The sequence below is a fragment of the Leopardus geoffroyi genome, chromosome D3, assembly GCF_018350155.1.
Source record: "Leopardus geoffroyi isolate Oge1 chromosome D3, O.geoffroyi_Oge1_pat1.0, whole genome shotgun sequence".
Classification (NCBI taxonomy): domain Eukaryota; kingdom Metazoa; phylum Chordata; class Mammalia; order Carnivora; family Felidae; genus Leopardus; species Leopardus geoffroyi.
In genome coordinates, this window is record NC_059339.1 from 4,285,138 (window position 1) to 4,306,892 (window position 21,755).

A 21,755-nucleotide genomic window follows, 5' to 3' on the forward strand; every position below is an offset into this window, starting at 1 on the left:
GTACCTTGGATCCAGACTACGGGTAACCTCTCTCCACCATCTTATGGCAAAACACTTTTTCTAAGAGTTAGGGGGGCAAAATGGGGCGCCTGGGTGGCTCAGTCGGTTGAGCGTCCGACTTCGGCTCAGGTCACGATCTCATGGTTCACGGGTTCGAGCCCCGCATCGGGCTCTGTGCCGACAGCTCAGAGCCTGGAGTCCGTTTCGGATTCTGTGTCTCCTTCTCTCTCAGCCCCTCTCCTGCTCGTGCTCTGTCTCTTTCTGCCTCTCAAAAGTAAGGGAACATTAAAAAATTTTAAAAAGGGAGTTAGGAAATAAAGAGATTGTGCTTTGTGGTTTCATGAGGAGGCTCAGGATGGCAGGCATCGTAATTCCCCCCATCTTAGACAGCTCTGCTGTTTGGCCCAGCTGATGGTGCTCGGCAGTGGCATTTTTTTAATATATTCATTTATTTCGTGTGGATGGGGGGTGGAGAGAGGGACAGAGAGAGAGAGAGAGGGAGAGAGGGAATTCCAAGCAGACTCCACTCTATCAGCTCAGAGGCCAATGCAAGGCTCGAACTCATGAACCGTGAGATCATGACCTGAGCTGAAATCAAGAGTCGGGCACTCAACCCACTGAGCCACCCGGGTGCCTCCACAGTGATATTCTTGCCCTCGGTCATCCGTGGGTTCTCTTCTGTGGGTGGACACAGGTTCTTGCGTTTTTTTTCTTTGTCCAGTCAGGTTGCCCTCTCTTCTAATTGTCTCCCGGTGTTCCCATCGAGTGTGACTTTGGGCCGGCCGCCCAGGTTCTGTGTCTCATCGGAAGCCCCTGGGAAATTTGACAGAGATCTGTCTTAGGTAGGTATTCGTGATATTTGTCTATCTGGCAAATATGGCAGATATTTGCTTAAGCCGTCCGAAATAACCGGACTCCATTCAGCTTTGAGAAACCACAGGTAACGAGTTTCTGTAGACACCTTTGATGGATGCTTTGTCAAATCCATCACCCTGTGTCTGGTGATCCTGCCTTATTGTTCAGCTCACGTCATCAAGGCTGGGATTAAAGCAACACCATACGTGGGAGACAATCATGGCTTGGGAAGATTCTGCCCTCAGCTGTTTTAAGGGCCATGTATTAAAGAAAGTGCATTTTCCACTAGGCTCTGACCAGGACTGTGGGGATGGTCCTTTCTATTTAAACAATTGCATGATGCCTTTAAGTGCCTGGCCAGGTAATAGGGTCTAGTAATTACAGATGATATTTGCAATCAGCTCTCAATTTTGAACACCAGGAAAAAAGCTCTCCACAGAGTCTAGTAGAAGTTTATCAGCTTGTTTATTTTGCTAATGGATTTTTATCTCCAATCACCATCACTTGTAAGGAAGCTCACTCTTCATTAAGGGAAAAGCTGGTTGGGCAGTAACAGAAATATTACTGTCCTTCTCTGTGAACAGCCTTGCCCAGAGAATTATCTATGGATTGCAGTATTTCCAGACCCAAGATCTTTGGTACCTAAGATTTGACGGGAGTTGGGGGGGTGGGGGGAATCATTTAAACATCCTTATGAGTTGAGGGGCGCCTGGCTGGCCGAGCCGGTGAAGCATGTGACTCTTGATCTCGGGGTCATGAATTTGAGCCCCACATTGGGTGTAGATATTCCTTTTTAAAAAACAAAATCTTTGGGGCGCCTGGGTGGCGCAGTCGGTTAAGCGTCCGACTTCAGCCGGGTCACGATCTCGCAGTCCGTGAGTTCGAGCCCCGCATCGGGCTCTGGGCTGATGGCTCAGAGCCTGGAGCCTGTTTCCGATTCTGTGTCTCCCTCTCTCTCTGCCCCTCCCCCGTTCATGCTCTGTCTCTCTCTGTCCCAAAAATAAATAAACGTTGAAAAAAAAAATTAAAAAAAAAAACAAAATCTTTAAAATCTTTAAAAACTGATTACAACTCTTTTTTTGTGTGTGTGGCATTGTGGGTCCCTTTACACATCCAGTCTGCTGGGCCCCGATTGTGTTGGTCCAAAATTGACAATTGATCATGAACAGACAGAAAATATTTAGGAATTACATCAGATTCCTCCCTTAGGTTCTTGTCTCTCCATAAACAACTCCTAATTCAAGTTCGAAAGATGATTCACCCTCTGATGCAACAGAGTTCCAGAAATTTCTCGTTCAAATAAACATTGACACAATGGCCTGCATCAGATGACAGCAAAAATCAGTGCCTGTGACGTGGATGAGGATAAACCACTGACATGAAGGACATGGGATCTTGAGGTGACTGAGATGCATAATATCCACTTTGCAGGAATTAAAGCCAAGGGTATAAATGACCGTGGCACACAGCATGTGATCTCCACATGGGACGCGTTTCTCCGAGTACATGCGAGTGCGTTCATTGTCTGGTCTTCCTCCGTAGCTGTACTTGGCAGTCGTTGCTGTAAATCATCCCAGGGAAGTGAATTAGCACAGTCTAATAAAGGAAAAATGAGCTTTCTCAAGTATATTCTTAACGAAAGCCCCTCCCCCCTTCCCAACCATACAAGAGCATCCAGAAATGAGCACTCTCTTTAGGTACAAGTCAACCCCACTCCTGAGGAACCAACTATCCCAGGACAAAAAGGATCAAAAGCTTATGCCTCGTGCCAGCCCCGTGTTTCAGGTCTGAAGAGGTTTCTCGTGTGGAATCCGAGGGTTTTAAGACCTTCTACCGCTGCCTCTAAGCAGGACACACATGCTCGTTCCAAGGTTTTGTGGACAAAGGACCTTCCCTCTGTCTGCATCCTCTGCAATCTCCCAATCACACAACACCCCTCACGTTCCTCCCAGCTCCCAGCCTCCAGTGCATTAAGAGTCTGGAGACATTTCATGGGATCCTTCTGAGTACTGGGACTGAGCTACCCAGTGGTAGCTCCTGGGTTCTCCGAGCCAACAGGCCAGTGGTTTAGAAAATAAGAGGTATTTTCTCTACAACACACACTGGGTTCTTCTCAACAGGAGGTTTGGGGTGTGTTTTCACAAATGCTGTTCTGAATCGGAGAAGGCTCCCTCGCTCATGTGGACACGTAGACCCACTCTGCCTCTCTCTAAAAAATAAACATTAAAAAAGTTGTAAAAAAAAAAAAAAAGAATCAATGATCAGCAGATCTCCTTCCTGCCTATGAAGCAAGACCACCACTAGGCAACCTTCGGATGGATTGATTTCCATTTAATGCCTCACACATTTCCTTCTCCCAAGTCCTAAGTAGCTTTGCTTCCCACAGACTCTGCCTTCCTTCCCCGGAGCTCATGTGTCTGCAATGGATTTGCTCTGTATGTTTGTATGGAGCACATTTAATACTCCTCACACCTCCTGGATGAAACACTAATTGAAGCCTTTGGATGATGGTACAGTTTTGATGAGGTTGGCCACTCTCTCAGCTGGCTGGCTTGGAATTGGTCAGACAAGTTCAACGTTCAACAGCTATCTTCAAAGCTGGTGGAGACATTTCCCAAAGTCGGTTCTTTTCCCCAGGTATCTTTTGAAAAGGAAACAGTGCAGCCAATAGCCTCATCCTCCCATTTGGTGGAGCTTTCCCAAAACTTACAATATTATTTTAAAGAGGAAAGACTTCAATAGTGGCGTCGGCTTATGGGTGAGTTGTGTGGAGCAGGAACTCAAAGTTTATGCATCAAAGAGGAATAAAAATAGAACAAACCACTTCTCAAAGTATATGAAGTCCCTGGAATCAGGAACGTTCTATCCACCCTGCTGTGCTCCCTCGTGAACTTTGGAGTCTGATTTAAAAGGTGAAGAATCTAAACGAGCAGTTCCTTTGGAAGGGAATCTCGAACTTGATAAACAATTTCAAATCCCTGAAAAATGTGCTTCTGAGCCACACACACGGAGGTATGAGGGCGCCAGGCCGGCCCTCCCTGCATTATTGAGTTGAAGGGCTAACAATTAATTTCCATTCTTTTTGTCTTAGAGAGGCTTTTTTATGGGTCTGGGGAGAAAATTGCATTATTTGGCAACCAGTTCCCTGCACCCTGTATCATTTAGCTGGATCTTAGCTTGTTAGAAGCTAATGGGAAAACCTGAGCATGAATTTGATATACTACGGACTAACTTCTGGCATCTAATAAAAGCCACATCCATAGAGTCTGTAGATGTGAAAAATGTGTCATCGGCCTCAAATACCCTTCCATTTAATCTACTGCATATCCCTAAATAAAATTGCAAACTAATGGGATTCCACCTCACACATTCATCACTTGGAAGTCAAGAGGAGGCAAGAAAGGGCAACATCTCCCTCGTGCACATGGGCCAGAGGAAACACATCAGTGAGTTGCTATGTAGAGAAGTTCCCATCAGGCTTTGCAGACACAAATCACCACGAGCCTGTAACGGGGTCTGCGAATATTCAGAATTGTCCTACAGAAGAAACCCCTGAAGGAAGGACCTGAGGCTAGGAGGTCATTCTTACCACGTAAGGTCCTCCACCGGCCGTCACTGTCGCTTCTTGGTGACACACAGATATTTTGTGTGATTTTAATTCTAAAGGTAACTCTTGAGTTTATTGCATTTTTTAAACGTATTTTCCTTTTCTAAATTACAAAAGTCATACACCATTTATTCATGAGTATATAAGGAGAGAGCCACCCTAAGATCATCTGTCACAGGGCCCATACTCCAAGTAGAAGCACTGTTAACAATTTCTCACACATTTTTCCCAATCTCACTCACTCACACTAAAACCCACCCACCCAACCATTTTCAGTGAAACCTCCCTTCCCTTAAATATTCACATAAATGTAATTTTTTTTTTTGTCCAGTTCCATAGCTCATCTGAATGACTATTTTTTTTAAAGGTTCATTTATTTTTTGGAGAGAGAGAGAGCATGAGCAGGGGAGGGGCAGAGAGAGAGGGAGACACAGAATCCGAAGCAGGCTCCAGGCTCTGAGCTGTCAGCATAGAGTCTGATGCGGGGCTCGAACCCATGAACCATGAGATCATGACCTGAGCTGAAGTTGGACGCTTAACCGACTGAGCCACCCAGGTGCCCCTGAATGATATTTTTAAAGTGTGAATTAGGAATGACTCTTGATTTTGGCTCAGCTTGTAATCTCGTATTTCGTGGGATAGAGCCTCATGTCAAGCTCTGTGCTGATAGTGTGGAGCCTGCTTGGAATTCTCTCTCTCTCCCCCTCTCTTGCTGCCCCTTCCCTGCTCTCGTTCTCTCAAAATAAATAAGCTTAAAAAATAAAAATAAAGTGTGAATCAGGGGAAAAAAATAAACAAAAGATATCTTTTTCAATAAAAAAGATACTTTGGTGTTACCTGCCAGAATATTGTCTTAAGGATTATAAAAATCTAAGGTGACTGTGAATATGAACCCCTCTACCAGGACCTGTGACTATCAATGCCACTCCCCTGTCCCCCCCCCTACACACACACACACACACACACACACACACACACACGCACACATTGTCTGCAAATATCTGGGGGTCCTACCTCCCCTAGGTCAACTCTGTACATTTCTCTCTCCACATTTTCATTTTCCTTCTCCCTTTGTTAATCCAGACACCAAACTGAGCCCTTTCTTCTGTTTCTGTAATGTCCAATCCCAGCAAGAATCTCAGAGGTTTAGTTCCCAAACAAGGGAAACTTTGCACCCCTGCCCAAGATACATTTGGAAATGTCTGGAGACATTTCTGCTTGTCGCGATGGGGAAGGAAGTGCCAGTGACATGTAGTAGGTAGAGGTCAAGTGTGCTCTTAAACATCCTACGGTGCACAGGACAGCCCCCACCACAGGGAATGACCCAGCTTCAAATGTCAGTGGTCCCAAGGGGGATAAACCCGCATTCAGCCACCGTATGGGCACATCCGGGGTCGTGGGAAAGGGTCCTATCACTCAGCCTCCCTCCTGTCTTACGTCCTTCCCCGTCGTCCTCTCCACCCTTGTCTCCCTCTTCCCTTGACCTCGGGAGAGATGGGTCTTTGCTGTATCTCCTCAGTGAGCGTCATCTGTCCCCTCCTGAAAACCTGGTGCCAGCCAGCACCACTGAGAACCCCCAGCCCACGGGAATGGACCAACACCAGTCCCCACAAAAGGGGAAAACTTGCATTTCTGTGAATCCATAGTGAAGTTACATTTTATCCAAGTTTGAAGCATGGCAGTTGAACCATTGTCGATATGAAATGCTAATTCAATATTACTGTATTTGAATAACTGGAAGTAATAGATACCGCCCAAATTAGTAATAACTCATCAGGAGACACATTATTTCACAGCTGGTCGGCTGGATAGATTGTAAACTTAGATAATGATATTGCTCCACTGGTGCTAATTCAGCCAGGAAAATAAAAATATTAGTGATCTTGAGCTAATTCACCCTGACATCGGGACTTGGGGTCTGAATCAAAGAGAGGGGGGGACAGTACATATGAGTCTTTTTAGCAAATATGATCTCGGTTCATCTTTATGGGATCTCCATGAGGTGGATACTATTTCGATCCTTATGGTACAATTTCACGCAGGCTCAGAGTCGTAAGAATATAGCAGTTCCTGGGATCTCATCTATACAAAATTAAATATTTAAAAATAGACGAACATGGTGGGGAATATATTTTACACAAGGGATTCATTCCTGAAAAAAATGGCATGATTAAAAAGTTGAATAATTCCAAAATAATCCTGCAGTGACTAGTGTTTTTTATTCTTTTTCCGGGCGACACGGGCACTTCCCAGACACATTTTGTGGTCCTTCTGAGGCTCCTGGAAGAAGACAACGTTAGCCCCTGCTTCATGCCAGGTGGTGAGTTGGACATCCCAGGCTGGTGTGTCCCCGGACAGCCGGCGGAATCCTAATTGCTGATGGCATCCAGATGGGATGCTTCCTCATTCTTCCATCTTGTTTTTCTGCTCTTGCTTTATATGTCTCCTTCCTCTCTCCCCCCAGACACTTAGTTCTTGGAGACGTTGAGGACTCACACTCAGGTCAGGCTGCCTGAGTTCAAATCCCAGATCTACTGCTCTCCAGCTCAGTGTCTTTGGGTGGTTAAATTATTTAGCTTCTCAACACCACACTTAGCTCATCCAATAACCAGCTGTAAAGAGTGATACCCAAGGCCATAAGATTGGGCTGAGCATTGAATGCCCCAGGCTTTGATGATTCCAGCCACTATCTATTTAACAAACACATAGTGGGAACCTATATGTACCCTACTGATGTGGACAAAGGTCTCCATCATCAAATGAACTTCCTGACCTCGATTTGCTTAAAGACCCAATTAATAAAAATATTCTTAAAGTGTCTCTCCTTCAAACAGCCATCATGACTCCTCTACGGGTCTTCAAAGTCACCCTCCTTTTTGTTCTTCTGAACAAATAATAGGACTCTCCTTGTTTTCAAAGGTGTATTTGATCTCTTTAAAAAACATAGATTGACCTCGTTTCAAATGCATATTAAAGTTTTATTTCAAAGCCAGTTTAACTGAGGAATGAAAAGCTGTTCCTCCCGTGAAGGTCACAAGGAACGTTCATGGTGATCCCATTCCTTAATGGGAGAAATTTGGGGCAAATTGAAGGAGAAAAGAAAGCCTGCAGTTTTGATGTCCTGGAGATCTAGGACACCCTTCCTTCTTGCAGTGCAGCCTGTAGGAATTAAAAGGTATTAGTCTTTAATTCTGCACCCCAGGCATTTATTTTCCCACAAGAATATAAATACCCATTATACTATTGATGTGTCTTTGTGAGTGACAGTCTTGACCACATCCCCTTGTCTGCTACTTTCCTTTCTCACCTCGGCTCTCCTCCAGCTTTCTCATGTGCTCCCTTTTTGTTTGTTTTCCATCTAATACATTAGATTATTTATAATCTAATCTCACTGTGCAGTCAGCGCTGTAAGAAAAGGACTAGCATTGATGTCAATAGTTCTGGACTCCCAGAACAGGAGCGCTCTGGCCCCTAACTACTGTCTCTGTGACATCACGCTTTACACCTGCTTTTCTTCTTTATAGACGTTAGTCCCTCACCTCAGGGCGTTCCAGCACCAACTCAGCTGATCTCCACCAGACATCTATGAAGTAGGTGCTGCTAGTAATCCCATTTGGCAGGTAAGGGAAAGATGTTAGGATGCCCCCTCAAGATCGCACTGCTGGGAGGCATCGTAGCCAGTATCTGAATCCAGGAAACCTGGGATTAGCGTCTGTGTCACAACCATTACCCCAAGCTGCTTCCATCAATAAGTTCATCAGAGACTTCTGGTTTCTTGTGGTGTCTGCTTGCTGTCCCTGGTGTAAATAACTCATAATTCTTTCTAATTTTCTTAAATTTTTTAATGTTCTATTTATTTCTGAGACAGAGAGAGATAGAGCATGAGCAGGGAAGGGGCAGGGAGAGAAGGAGACACAGAATCCAAAGCAGGTTCCAGGCTCTGAGCTGTCAGCACAGAGCTTGATGCAGGGCTCGAATTCACAAACCGTGAGATCATGACCTGAGCTGAAGTCAGACTCTCAACCGACTGAGCCACTCAGGCGCCCCTCTAATTTTTTTTAAAGTTCCTTTTACTCTATGCCTAGAGCTGCTATGAATATTTTAAAACATGAACTCTGAGGCATGTACATGTATATTTATCTAGGGTAAATAATGAGGGGTAGACTTGTTACATCATGGGGAATGTGTGTCTTCAGATTAATCAGATATTGTCACAAAATTGTACCAATTTACTCTACTACTCACGGAATGTAATAGTTCTAACATTTTCATGAAAAAAAATAAAACAAAGGAAACATATAAACAAAAGCATCCTCTGTCCCCACAGAAATGGGCCCTCTAACTTCTAAATCTGGAAGAAAACGTCAAGGCTATTGGAAGTAAATTAAGGGAAAAAATGTATTCCTCACACCTTTACTCCATCGTATCGAACATGGATAAGTGTTTTTCCTGGAGCAAAAAAGAAAAGAAAAGTTGGGTTTGTCTGTTGCAACGTGTCAAACCACCCTGAAACCTATAGGCTGAAAAATAATGATTTATTTTGTTTACAAATCTGCAACTTGGTCAACACTGGGCAGGGGTAATTCACGTCTGAGCCGCGCAGCATCGGCAGAGGTCACTCAATGAGGAGCTAAAGGATCAACTTCCAACATGGCTTACTCAGGTAGCTGTCTGCCAGAAGCTCAGCCAGAGCTGTGAGAAGGTGGCCTCTCTCTTGTGTGTCCCCACGGGAGTCGCCATGGGCTCCTCACAACATGGTGCTTGGGTTCCAAGAGCAGGTACACCCAGAGAATTGGGAGGAAGCTTTTTATGACCTAGCCCTGAGCATCACATAGTATGACTTCTTCCATAATGGCATGGTGCACTCAGATTCAAGGGGCGGGTACATAGACCGCACCTCTCGATGGGAGACGTATCAACCCCACTTTGACGAAGAGTGTGTGGGATAGAAGAAATCACAGTGGGCATTTTGGAAAACGTAATTTGCCAAGGGCAGCATGGGAGAGTAAAACAACCAAATACCCTCCCATTCACCACCCTCTAGACACAATAGATTGAAGATCATTTTTGCATAAATGCCGAGCAAATCTTATGAGGAAGATACAGAAATCTCTATGTGCTAAAAACTAAGAAAAACTCTGAAAACTAAAGCAGGAGAATATCCAGGGGAGAACCAGAATGGGATGGGACAATGTTTCCAGGTGACTTTGCTTCTCAAGAAATGTATTCATAAACATGTGGCTAATGTGTGTTTGTGAGGTGGAGCCCATGCTATGGAACCCCCATCCCCTGATTCTCGGAGTCAAAGCCATGTGCTTTACTGTGAATCATTTAGCAGCGAGTCTTGGCCTGTCCATTTGGTCCATTTAGAGCCTGCAGCCCATGACCTTACACAAAAGATCCCCATGCTTATCTCTGTCCTGGAGTAATAAATATGACAAAAAGCCAGGGCGCAGTAGGACACACAGGTTAGTCCCTCGCTGCCTAGAGGATTAAACTATAGCCTGGATACATTAATTCATGTCATCCAAGGTCAGAAAGTAAGTGGCAGGTCCAGAGATATTCCATCTCCCACATGATTTCCCAGTAAAATCTGTTTCTCATTTGCATCCTACCCATTTATCACTTTATCTGATTAATTACTTAATTCAATGAACATAAGTACGATGTCTATGCTCTGTGTCCACGACATCAAGATAAATGAGACATAGTCCCATCTGTGAGCTATGTAGAACCAGCCTGCCATTAGAACATCATTTCAATTTTTTTTTCTTAAATTTCAAAACTTGTTTTTCCTTTTTAGAGGTGATACATACCTCACAACCTGTGGGTATGTACCAACCTCCTGTGGGAAAGGTGACTTCAAATTAATCTGAAGTTAATGTAGATTTATGGTTTTATGATTGGTTTCTCTTTGATCTGAATGACAACTGATCACTTAAATTTACATGTAAGATGGATACTTGATTTCTAGCATTTGGAAAAATATAAACCACTCTCCTGTGCCTCAGAGGGCAGTTTCCCTCTGATTACAAGAGGCTGAATTCTTTCTAAAGGGCATTTTCAACGTGTGCCTACAAAAGTTGAAAATGATAAACCAAGAGAAGCCCCTGGTATGGCTGTTTCACCTTGTGTAGAACTTTATTTTTAAGCTTTACATTTGATCTATGGGACTTTGAGCTTTGAAATTGGGTTAAATATTGTCTATGGCAACAAGTAAGTGGAAAGGTTTACTGACTGATGTTTCTTGATCAGAGAGAAACAAGAAAGGCTCTTTGGGTTACACGACCTCATGGTGGATCACGTGGAAGAGCAATACCAGGAAAGCCATCGGCCAGATCTGTCAACGCAAGTCAAAGAGAAAGCAGAGAATCACTTATCTCCCCCTTTCTTCCTTTGCTCCTTCTTCCAACTGTGGAGCCGCTTGTTCCCATAATACTGGAGAAGTAAATAGAAAGGAGAGGAAGAAGAAGGAGGAGGAAGAGGAGGAGGAGGAAAGGGAGGAGGAAGAAAGGAGAAGACAAAGAAGAAGAAAGGGAAGAGGGAGGAAGAGAAGGAGGAGAAGGAGAAGAAGGAGAAAAAGGAGGAGGAGGAGGAGGAGGAAAAGGAGAAGGAGAAGAAGAAGGAGGAGGAGAAGAAGAAAGGGAAAGAGAAAGAGGAGGAAAAGGAGGAGGAAAAGGAGGAAGAAGGCAGCTTTGCCTTTCGTGCAGCTCCTCTGCCTAATGTAACTTTGGCTCTGACCCACGGAGTCACTGCAGGTGCAGTCAGCTCCCTTAGAACCCGTTCTCCTCTCGTGCAGGGATGGATGCTATGAAAAGGACGTTGCTTTGTTGTAGCAAGAGGGAAACCTGCCGCATTGTCCCCACTGAGCCTGGGACCGTCCCTGCGTTGACTATGTTGGATTTTCTACCTGGAGATGGTCTACTGCGTGGGCAGGGGTGGGTCATGGGGCTGGGTAGTTTCCGAGCAGGGCTTTGCTACAAAACGAGGGTTGGGGTGTGGTAGTGTAATCCCAACATATGCATGGACAGCCACAGGCCAAGATACAGAGGTGGTGCCCCCACCCCACCCCCAACCAGCGTCCTTTGTTTCAGAGCTCTTGGTTGCTTTCCATAACTGACTACTGGGGCCCTCGTTTTTTCCTCTTTCTGCAATTTAAATTTCCACTCTTAATTTTTTTTTTCAACGTTTTTTAATTTATTTTTGGGACAGAGAGAGACAGAGCATGAACGGGGGAGGGGCAGAGAGAGAGAGAGACACAGAATCGGAAACAGGCTCCAGGCTCTGAGCCATCAGCCCAGAGCCTGACGCGGGGCTCGAACTCACGGACCGCGAGATCGTGACCTAGCTGAAGTTGGACGCTCAACCGACTGCGCCACCCAGGCGCCCCTAAATTTCCACTCTTATGTTTTAAATCCACCAACAAAGAGTGAGCCCATGAAATCCTAGGTCCCCATCCTTGACCCCCGATAAAAGGAGAACCACAGGCCCTTGCCTGTCTCTCCCTCTACCTGTAATCTTGCTATGTGTCCCCGGCATGCCATGTAATTTCCTCATTTCCCAATGCTCATTGCTTTTTCTTCCTTGTTTCCCCCCAAGGTTTCCTGATGGTCATTGCTGAGACCATCTTATGGTCATTGCATAAGAAACACAGGGCTGGTCCAGCCGCAATACTGGTTATTAACAGGCCAAGACCCGCATATAACAGGTGCCCCCCATACCGAGAAATATACCTGAAGCTTTGCTACAGTGTTCAGATAGCTCATCCGTCTCATCCCCAAACATATACATGAATATATTATTATCACTATTTGTTCACAAGAAGCTCCTTTGTTGTATTGTAGGCTATTGTTTTTCCTTTTCCTCCTTACCTCCACGTCCACTCCCTTTCTGTTCAGAGACACTAACATGTTTCGCAACTGCCCTGAAAAACATATCGAAAATACGTGGTAACTTTTTGGTATTTTTCATATAAGTAATGATGCCCTAACTTTTGTTCTGCTTCTAAAATGTTTCCCTTAGCATGGATCTTGAGATCTAATCCCCCCTGTTCACACTCATCTGTGATGTCCCCAGGGTAAGCAGGTGTCCTTCAACCCAAAATGAAGTCTTGGTTCACTGGGGGACCATCATCACGTAACACCTTATGTTCCCGAGAACTGAGGGCCAGTAGTGGAACACCACCGGCCGGGGGGCAGGACTGGATGCTCCCCTTCCATCCTGTCAACACGCAACACATTGAAATCAGCTCAGAAAAACTCTGATTCCCCAGCTCCGAGAACACACTTCCGTCCATAATGTCCTCGCTTGCAAAATGTAAATATTCCAGGTGGAACATATATCCATCCTAAAGTAGTGTTCAGACCTCTTTTTCATTGGGATTATGAATGAAAAAAAAAAAAAAAAAGGTAAGGCACGAGGAAGCCCTGACAAAGGCAGCATGACTGAACCCGGGTCCTCAAAACATGTTGCCTTACACACCTGACAGCCACACTTGGGTCTGTGGCTAAGAACACAAAAGTGGGGCAAGCTATAGGAGATCGATTTAAATCATCTGAAGATGCAAAGAAGACATTTTCTGAAACTTCTTCTGAAATGGGATAAGGTGGGTTTCTGCCATGGTCTTTGAATGAAGGAAGCCCAAGGGCCATTAACCCAATTTTAACCAATTGCACTTACTTATATGAAGGCAAGAGAACTCTGTTACGAGTTGTCTTTTACGGATAAGGTGCCTTAACTAATGTAAAACCATTTGAGAGTGATAGATTAGTCATGAGCTCACTCTGCCAGAGGAAAATCCATTCCAAGTGCATAAGAACACATTGCTGGTGTTTTCGTGTGTAAAATGGAATTCTGGTTTAGGTGAAACAGAAGAGGGGGGATTAACCAGAAAGTGCGACACATTCACTCTTCACGATACGCACGGGATGCCGCAATCGATCCCCATTTTCCTGATGGGGAAAGGGAAGCCCATTCGGTCTAGCCAGGGTCTCTCAAAGGTCCAGATAGACTGCACAGCCCTCATGTTTGAGAGCCCTGGGATGTCAGAGACAAAGACGTATCAGAAAGTACGACCCAAATGGTATTTTAGGTGTTTACATTTTAATAATTCATGCTTCCTGATAAATTCATAATAAAGCACAGCATATGCATGCTCTTAAGGACATAAACTCAAGTTGCATACTTAACAAGCTGACAGAGACCCTCCCACCTTCTGACTTTGAGCTGGGGTCTGGCTTCCTTCCTCCGCACGGTCACGGCCGACTTCTCTCCGCTCCGGCGTCCTGGAACGCACAGCTGAGGGTGTGAGCCCCCGTTTCAGCCCGGAGTCTTGCTCACAAATGACTTCAGCACGCCTGACCCCTCTCTGGGCCTCAGTTTTCCAGTCTGTAACAAAAGGACACCAGAACATCCTTCTCCCATGAATTTAAGAAAACGCTCGAAACTTGTCAAATCTCCGACCACATTTGGCCTGGAGACGTGGAACACGTTTTGTCTGGTTCAACCAGGATCGTGGTAATTGCTAAGGCAACATTTTACAATTAGGCAAGTTCACATAATAGTCCGCATTTCTATTGTGTCTCAGAAGGTGGATCCTGGACCTGCCTCCACGGTGAGAGCCGAGCACGGCTGCCTCTTTTCATCAGGGTCTTCTGTTTGCAAAATCCCTGCCATGCACTGTGTCTCCCTCACACTGGAACCAACGTCTGACGCCCTTTATCCCCCTGCCTGGGCTGTCGTTTTCCTCATAGACAAAGGCAAAGAGAAACAGGTCTCAAACTCATGTCTCTATTATATTACAGTGCTTTGAGAAAAGATAAGGTTGCCGGAGCTCCTGTGACATTTGATTTCCCAAACTTAGGAGACAGGGAAATCGAAGGGACCCCATGAGAGAAAAAGCTTTTTTTTTTCTTCTGTTTCTTTCCTGGCTTCTATTCCTGTAGGACCTGCCCCCCCACCCCCGCCACTCTACACAAGCCTTGCAATACAAAGGGTCCTCTCGGTAAGGGACAAGGGGTTAATGATTTCTCTAGAACGGACAGTGTCTAAGGAAGGACCGGGTGAGGACGATTAGATGCATCTATCATATGCCTATTCCAGGCCAGCTGAGCTAAGTATCTCAACCCCAGGACCCGCCCCCTGGCTCAAAGGAATAACACCTGGGTCTTCCTTCTAACCTGGATGCTTAAGGGGACAGGTACACCAACCACCATCCTCAATAAAAATCCCAGGGCCCCAAATAAAGACGAGACTCTCTCCTTTCCTTTCTGAATCTCCTGGACACAGACTCAGTCTGTATATGCTCTTTCTGTATCTTCGATAAAGTCTGCTCTCACCTCCTGCTGGCTCACACCGGATTACCAACCTTGCAAAGCCAAGGACCCTCTCTAGGCTGGTCCTGCGGGACCCCCTCTGGGTCCTCAGACTGGCCTGCCTGCATCCGTTAGATCTAAGGATAGGATGATACTCGCTGCCGGCCAGTAATCTTTCCACCTGCAAGCCCGAGAACCCACAGCTCCGGCCCTTAGCTGGGACCTGGGGGTCCGCGTGCCCTTTCTTTCCTTGTCTTCGTCTCTCTCACCAAAATGTGTTCTTCTCACTCATGTACAATTAAACATGCAAATGTGTTTTTTGAGAGCTGCAGATTGGGGAGAGGCAGAAAGGAGATTAAAACACATCTGTTTTTCTCATAAGACATAATTTTGGAAATTCCATTAAAAATCCAAATAAACAGAGCGCCGCATAATTATAATTCCAAACATTCACCAAGACCTAATTATCTGTCAAGCCCTGTGGTAGGAGATTTCCATGTATTATCTCATTTAATTGTCACCCACACTAAGAAGTAGGTATTATTATTTCCCTTCACAAGGGAGGAAATAGAAGCCCAGCGCCCAAGGTCACCTGGAAAGCAGGTGGTAGGGTGAGATTTGGATACCAGTGTAACTCACTACAAGTTTGTCAATTCCTATGTGAGTCCCAGATCCACTGGGAGAACCACAGTCATCGTCTGGACTCTCAGAGTTCCCCGCAAGGATGCTTTAAAATGTCTTTATTTCCTTTCATTTCACCAAGACTTTCTTCCACTTCTCCGTCTTTCTCTGTCTCTGTCCCTGTCTCTGTCTCTATCTCTCTCTCTCTTTTTTTTTCACTTCCAGTGCAGAGATGTGATTTTTCACACCTCTCACTGTGTGGCACGCAGACTTGATCTGTGCAAAGTGTCACTTCTGTTTTATTTCATTTTCTTCATTCACCCAGATTCTTTTCTACCTCATGTCCAGCCACACACATAGCAACACATTTCCTTTGGAACTGTAGCCTTACTAAACATGTCCTGTGCTACTGGTGTGTGTGTGTGTGTATGTGTGTGTGTGTGTGTGTGTGCGTGTTCAGGGAAATAAATGCAATTTGTCTTGAGTTGTATGTTTTGTCTTAGTTTTATCGAGGTCATATTTTCTCACTGAGTCAGATAATTCTAAAAGGCTTATCACAAAAACAGCCATCACTTGCCCATTCGTCTTTGACTACAGTCAAGCATTTATGTCTCATTCCTTTGGGATCGCCTCCCAACCTCTACGTTACATACTTACATTGGCATCGTACTATCTCACTCGGCTGTGGATGTTACCGATCCCTTCCCGCTGGAAGATGTGCATGAATCTCTTTCCCGTTTCCACCCTCACCACACACATGTCCTTCCCAGGCCCCCTCCTCTCCACAGAGGTAGACCATGGCCTCTGCCAGGTCAGTATTCTGTGGTGGGAACAGATGGATCCCACCATGCGGAGAGCACACAGGGGCACCACTCAGAGCTGGCTCCAGCAAGGGAGTCCGTGACCATCACCCGTGTTCAGCCAAGAGGCAGAGAGAAGCAGGGCTGGGGGGAGGGGCTGCAGGTGCTCAAACTGGACATCTGTGGGTAACTAACTGGAAGCAGGACATCTTACGTGAGAGCTCCGGGAGCAAACCCTGGTTACTCTTGAACTGGAAATGGGGATACAAAATTAGGGAGGCTGGAAGTCACTGACCAAGTCCTGACTTCTCCGGGCCAGTTGCTTCGGACATTCTGATGGCTTCTGGATGGGCTGCTGCAGAGGCTGTGGTTTGGGTACAAGTTCTACTGTCGTTTATGGTCTGGCCATTGCCTGGCCATTTTGTTCAAATGCGTGATTATCTGAACCTTATTCAAACTGAGACTTGTAGTAGTCTAGGAATATTTTGCTTTCCGATGTTTAATTTTTCTCTCTTGAGTTGATAATTATCTGTGTGTGTGTTTGTGATTCTCTCTACACCGATCACGATCATTAATTTCCTTCAAACTCTCTGCCAGGTGTCTAACACCTCTTTGTGTAGAAGAATCTCTTATACCTTTCATCTTCCTGAAAAATCCAATCCTGCTTTCTGCCGCTATCTGCCTGTGAGGCAATGCTTTCCAAATTTTGAAAGAAATCGATTTATGTATTAAAGTGTGATAGGCAGTGACCAAGAATAGGGTAGAATAAAGACACTTCCCAGTGATTCAAGATCTCAAAAAAATTGTCTACTATAATTTCAGTGCTTTGCCAAAATGAAGGAATAAACCACGCAACACAAATTCACAGGGTCTGATATAAAGGAGACTGGTGCAGGAAAAGAAGAAGAGAGCCCCAGAAAGACGGTGAAGGCAATTCCAAAGTGGCCACTGTGACCAAAACGCACTTCTATTCTATTGTATAAACAACTACGTGCTGTGTCCACATTTTCACAGTAAACTGAGAACAGAATTCTGTATGATTTCAAACCAAATCCTTGATTGATTTTTTTAAATTTTATTTGAGAGAAAGTTGGGGGAGGGGCAGAGGGAGACAGACAGAGAGAGAGAGAGAGAGAGAGAGAGAGAGAATGTTAAGCAGTCTCCACACTCAGTACAGAGCTTGACTTGGGCTCAAACTCACGACTGTGAGATCACGACCTAAGCCAAAATCAAGAGGCAGACACCCAACCTACTGAGCCACCCAGGAGCCCCTCCCTGATGAAGCTTTTTATGACACAGATTGCCTGGATGTCTCAATAATCGCATCTACTAATTAGAAAAGAGGACTATAGATATCTTTGATTTTTAATATTTCACTTTATCTGCCTAAGATAAACTGTGAAATTTCATGTTCTCAAGACCTCATTCTGACCCATTTAGAGCCATTTGTTTAAAAATCCCAATCTGGATTATCTAGGAAAACATGAAAATGAAATTAATTTTCGACTTGATTCTCTCCACGTCACTTGTTTTCCTGTTAGCAAAGGTTTGACAAATCCACAGCAACATTTATTTCCTTGCCCTGCCCCTTTGACAGCTCTGTTACCCACTCTGTGAGAATAATTTGCAGCTTGAATTTTGCCAGAGCAAACACTCTGCTGTAGGATTTCAAGCATCCGTGCATCGATTGTGGGGTTTGGCAAGGACGGCCACAATGTGGGGGAGAGTTGGGGGATGTCAGTAGGAAAGGGAAGTTCTGATTTCTGGTCCCCATGAAGCCTCCAGGTTGAGAATCTGTGGGTTTCCCCACAGCTTATCAATGACCAAAAGAATGCATGCTGTGGGTTTAACACTGGATTTTCATCTCATTTGCATGGGAGCTGAGGTCCCAAACAACTCCTTCTGTCTTTTATCTTTATCAGCACCTGAAAAGGATCCCAAACCCACATGTCTTCACTACCTGGCAGGTGACCTACCCCTACCTTGGTGTGGTGCCAGTTGATAAATTACTGAAAATGGATGATGTGTTTATGGAGCATGTTATATCCTTCTCTTTACTTATGGATAAGTTTGCAAATTTCCATAATATAAAAGGTTTTTTTTAATGTTTTAGGAATCAAACAAAATATACCCCTCGCCTCTCTGTGGGTTGCACCCACCATTTTGTGGTCCCTGGAAATGGGTCTTCTTCAGTGGCTTAGCGGCTGGAGAAGCAAGGGGACCTCAGACCCATTCCAGAATATAAGGAGGATTTACTTCCAAGAAGCCTCCAGTAAGACCTCCACTTTGTCCACTTCCTTCTATAATCACATGAGTGTGAGTTACTTGGGCTGGGAACCCAGGACCCATGTCTCTTGAAGACACAACATGATGTGAAGGGAAGGTCATGGGCCTGGGGACAGAAGAATGGCTATAAGTTCTTCCACCTTTACTGCGGGTTGTGTGGTTTGAGAAGGCCGTTTAGTTCCAAACTCAAGTGTGTGTTTGTCTGCAAAAATGGCGCGACAGACAACCTATCGATGAGATAACCAAATGCTTGCAAATGGGCCTCACATTACAAATGCTGGTTATCGTCATTCCATAAAATAACAACACATTGGTATGTGCCCGGCCTCGAGCTTGAAATCTGTGCAGACAGGACCACAGTCCTTCCTCACCGCGGGACCGGGAAGAAGCAAGTTGCACCCATATTTGTCAAAGAGAAAACTGGGGACCAGGATGGGGAAGCGCCTTAATCAAAGACATTAAACCGTGCTCACCAAGGCCAAGTGTGAATCTTGTGTCCACTCCTTGCCAAAGACCAGGCTTGAAAATCTGACTCTGGGCCAGTGATCAGGGAAGTGGGGACAGCAGAAAAGCTCAAGTGTCTGATTTCAAATCAAACTTTATCTATAGCATGTTGAGGATACAGGATGTGTGTTGTATTTCAGCAACGTTCAGGGCAAAGAAACTTCACCACGTCTACCAGCCCTGACAACTCAGGTCTACGGGGCTCCCACTTTGCCAGAACGAAGGAGAGACCAGTGGGCCAGTGTCCGGACAGGGTCCTACTGACTGCTGTAGGCAGGGCTGGGGTAGAGCGGTGGGGGGAGGCTAGAAACAGAACCCACAAAGCATGCAGTGGTGATTCACATGACAAGGACTGGACTTTTCATGGTTACAAATCTGGATAAACTTGATTTTCCATTTTTAAAAATTCTGTTACATTCTCTAGTATTTAATTAATTCTCTTAGCTATTCTCTTACATTTTCTATATATGCTTTAAGAACTCAGGCCCTAAATCTGTAGATTTCTATAAATGTGTTTATCTGCACACTCAAACATCACTTGCTTTCTTCACAAAGGCCAATTATATCCTGGAAGACGGCATTTTATAAGAACTTTGAAAACAAACAGAGAAACTTCGTATGTGGATTTCGTTGAGGTCTGATATGGTATGTCTGAATTTATGCCAGTTGAATATGCTAGGTACAAAAAAAATCACATTTCTTTGAAGTACAATACCTTTTATCTCTGAGGTTTACTTGAAAGCCTATTAGAATATAACACGCCAAATGTGGGGCTCATTAAATTGAAAACTGGAAATTTATTGACTGCATTAAATAATTCACCTTCATCAAGAGGAGAAGGGAAAACATCAGAAAAGGCTACGGATCTTTTCACTCTTGAAATGCGTGTGTTTGATTGTCTTTTCCAGATAAACATTTGTATTTATGCACTTCTCTGTTGCCTCTGCAAAAAACTTTCTACGAATCTTTTCGTTTCTTTTCATTGCTTTCAAGTAAGCAGATGACAGAAAAGCAAATGAATCATCTCCAGCCTTCTGAGAGGGGACCCATGCACCCCAGATCCTCCTTACTCTGGCGATGGTTAGCCGTTCTCCAAGACCCACACAGACAGCATCTCCAGAATGTGACCTTCCTAACTGTCTGCCTGTCTCTATCTGCATACACGCAGGATTGTCTCCCACATTTGTGTCCCTGCAGAGTGTTTGAAGAGTCAACATTTACAAATGTATCATATTTAAGTGCTACCTGATAAAACCACTTCTTCTAAGAATCCCCTACAACTCCATAACAGAAACACAAAGTACACCGTAAAACATAACTTGACTTAAAAATGGACAAAGGACCTGAACAGACGTTTCTTTGAAAAAGGTATACAAATGGCCATGAGGAAATCCAGAGCTGGGGACCCCACGCTGAGTCCTGGCCACTGCAGGGAGCAGAGGTCCTAGTCCTGGGTTGGGGCTCAGTTCTCACTCTAGTGGTCAGGTTCTCAGCGGCCTCATGTGGGATTGGTGCCTGCCTGGACCACTCACCCATTCACTGAAGCACATGTGTTGAGTATGTGCTGAACATTTCCAGAAGCTGCCTCAACAAGCCCACTGTTTACTAGGAGAGAGACTCAGAACACGTACAGCAGGTGGAATTGTTATCAGTGTGCAGACATTCACGGGCTCCTCCTTCTTCGAAAGGCCGCCCTCGGGACTGCAGTGGCTCCTTTCTCCCCTCCCCACTACCCCAGACTCAGAATCCAGGTCTGAGTCGCTCCGCCCTTCCCTGGGCACAGAGAGTAGCAGCTGCCTTCTGCGTGGGATCCACCGTGAGCCCTATGTTTTCCAAGAACCTCTGTCCCAGGCTGGCGAGGCTGTTGGAAATGGCTAGCCCTATTCATGAAACAAACTTTTTATTCCACCAGAAGAAATTGGAGTCTAAGTAGAAAGTAATGAGCTCAAAATTTAATGTCTAAGCACTTTATTTCACAGTATTTTATGGCAGAAAGGATTATAGTCTCTGAAATACGTCCCTACCTGTTACTTGTACTCAAGACTGAACTCTAAGAAAATAAGGAAATATACCAGAAGGGTATGACAGTTTCCACTGAAAAAAAAAAAAAAAAAAAACACCAAAATCCTAAAACCATGTCTTGTAAGCCTGTTTGTGACAGTAAAGGTTATTCAGCCATCCTTAATTCCAGACACTGTAATAAAAAAAAAGGCTATGCATTAGCAATCAGTGGGGATGCCTGTGTGTAATTAGATTCATCCATTCATATATGCATCCCGGTAACGCCTGTCTAGGGGAAGCATGACTGTTTTCCAATTCTTCTGCTTTAAGCCAGTTTCGTTTAGGTACAAACTCTTAAAAAGCATCTCGCTATTTGTAATGTTAAAACTAAATATGCAAAATAAGTAATTTTAGACACAGCTTTCCAGAAAGCCCTTCACACCCAACCTGACGGTAACCATGATTGCAAAATAGCATTTTACAATCTTATCAGCTGAATGAACAGAACAGATTTGAAAACATGCATAATTCTTTTACATGGCACACATTGTAACTCTGATTTCTCACACTGGGCTTACTTAATTTTCTAACACCAAGTGTGGATTCTAACATAAATTATATTTCTCCATATAACTGTTAACTCTAGCCATACCAACATTTTAAAAAGTTGAATGCAAAGTGTGTCGGGATTGTTATATCAACTTCAAGGACTAGAAGGGGTGTCAATATAATGACGCCACACACTGTAAAGGAAAGAATGGAAAGGAT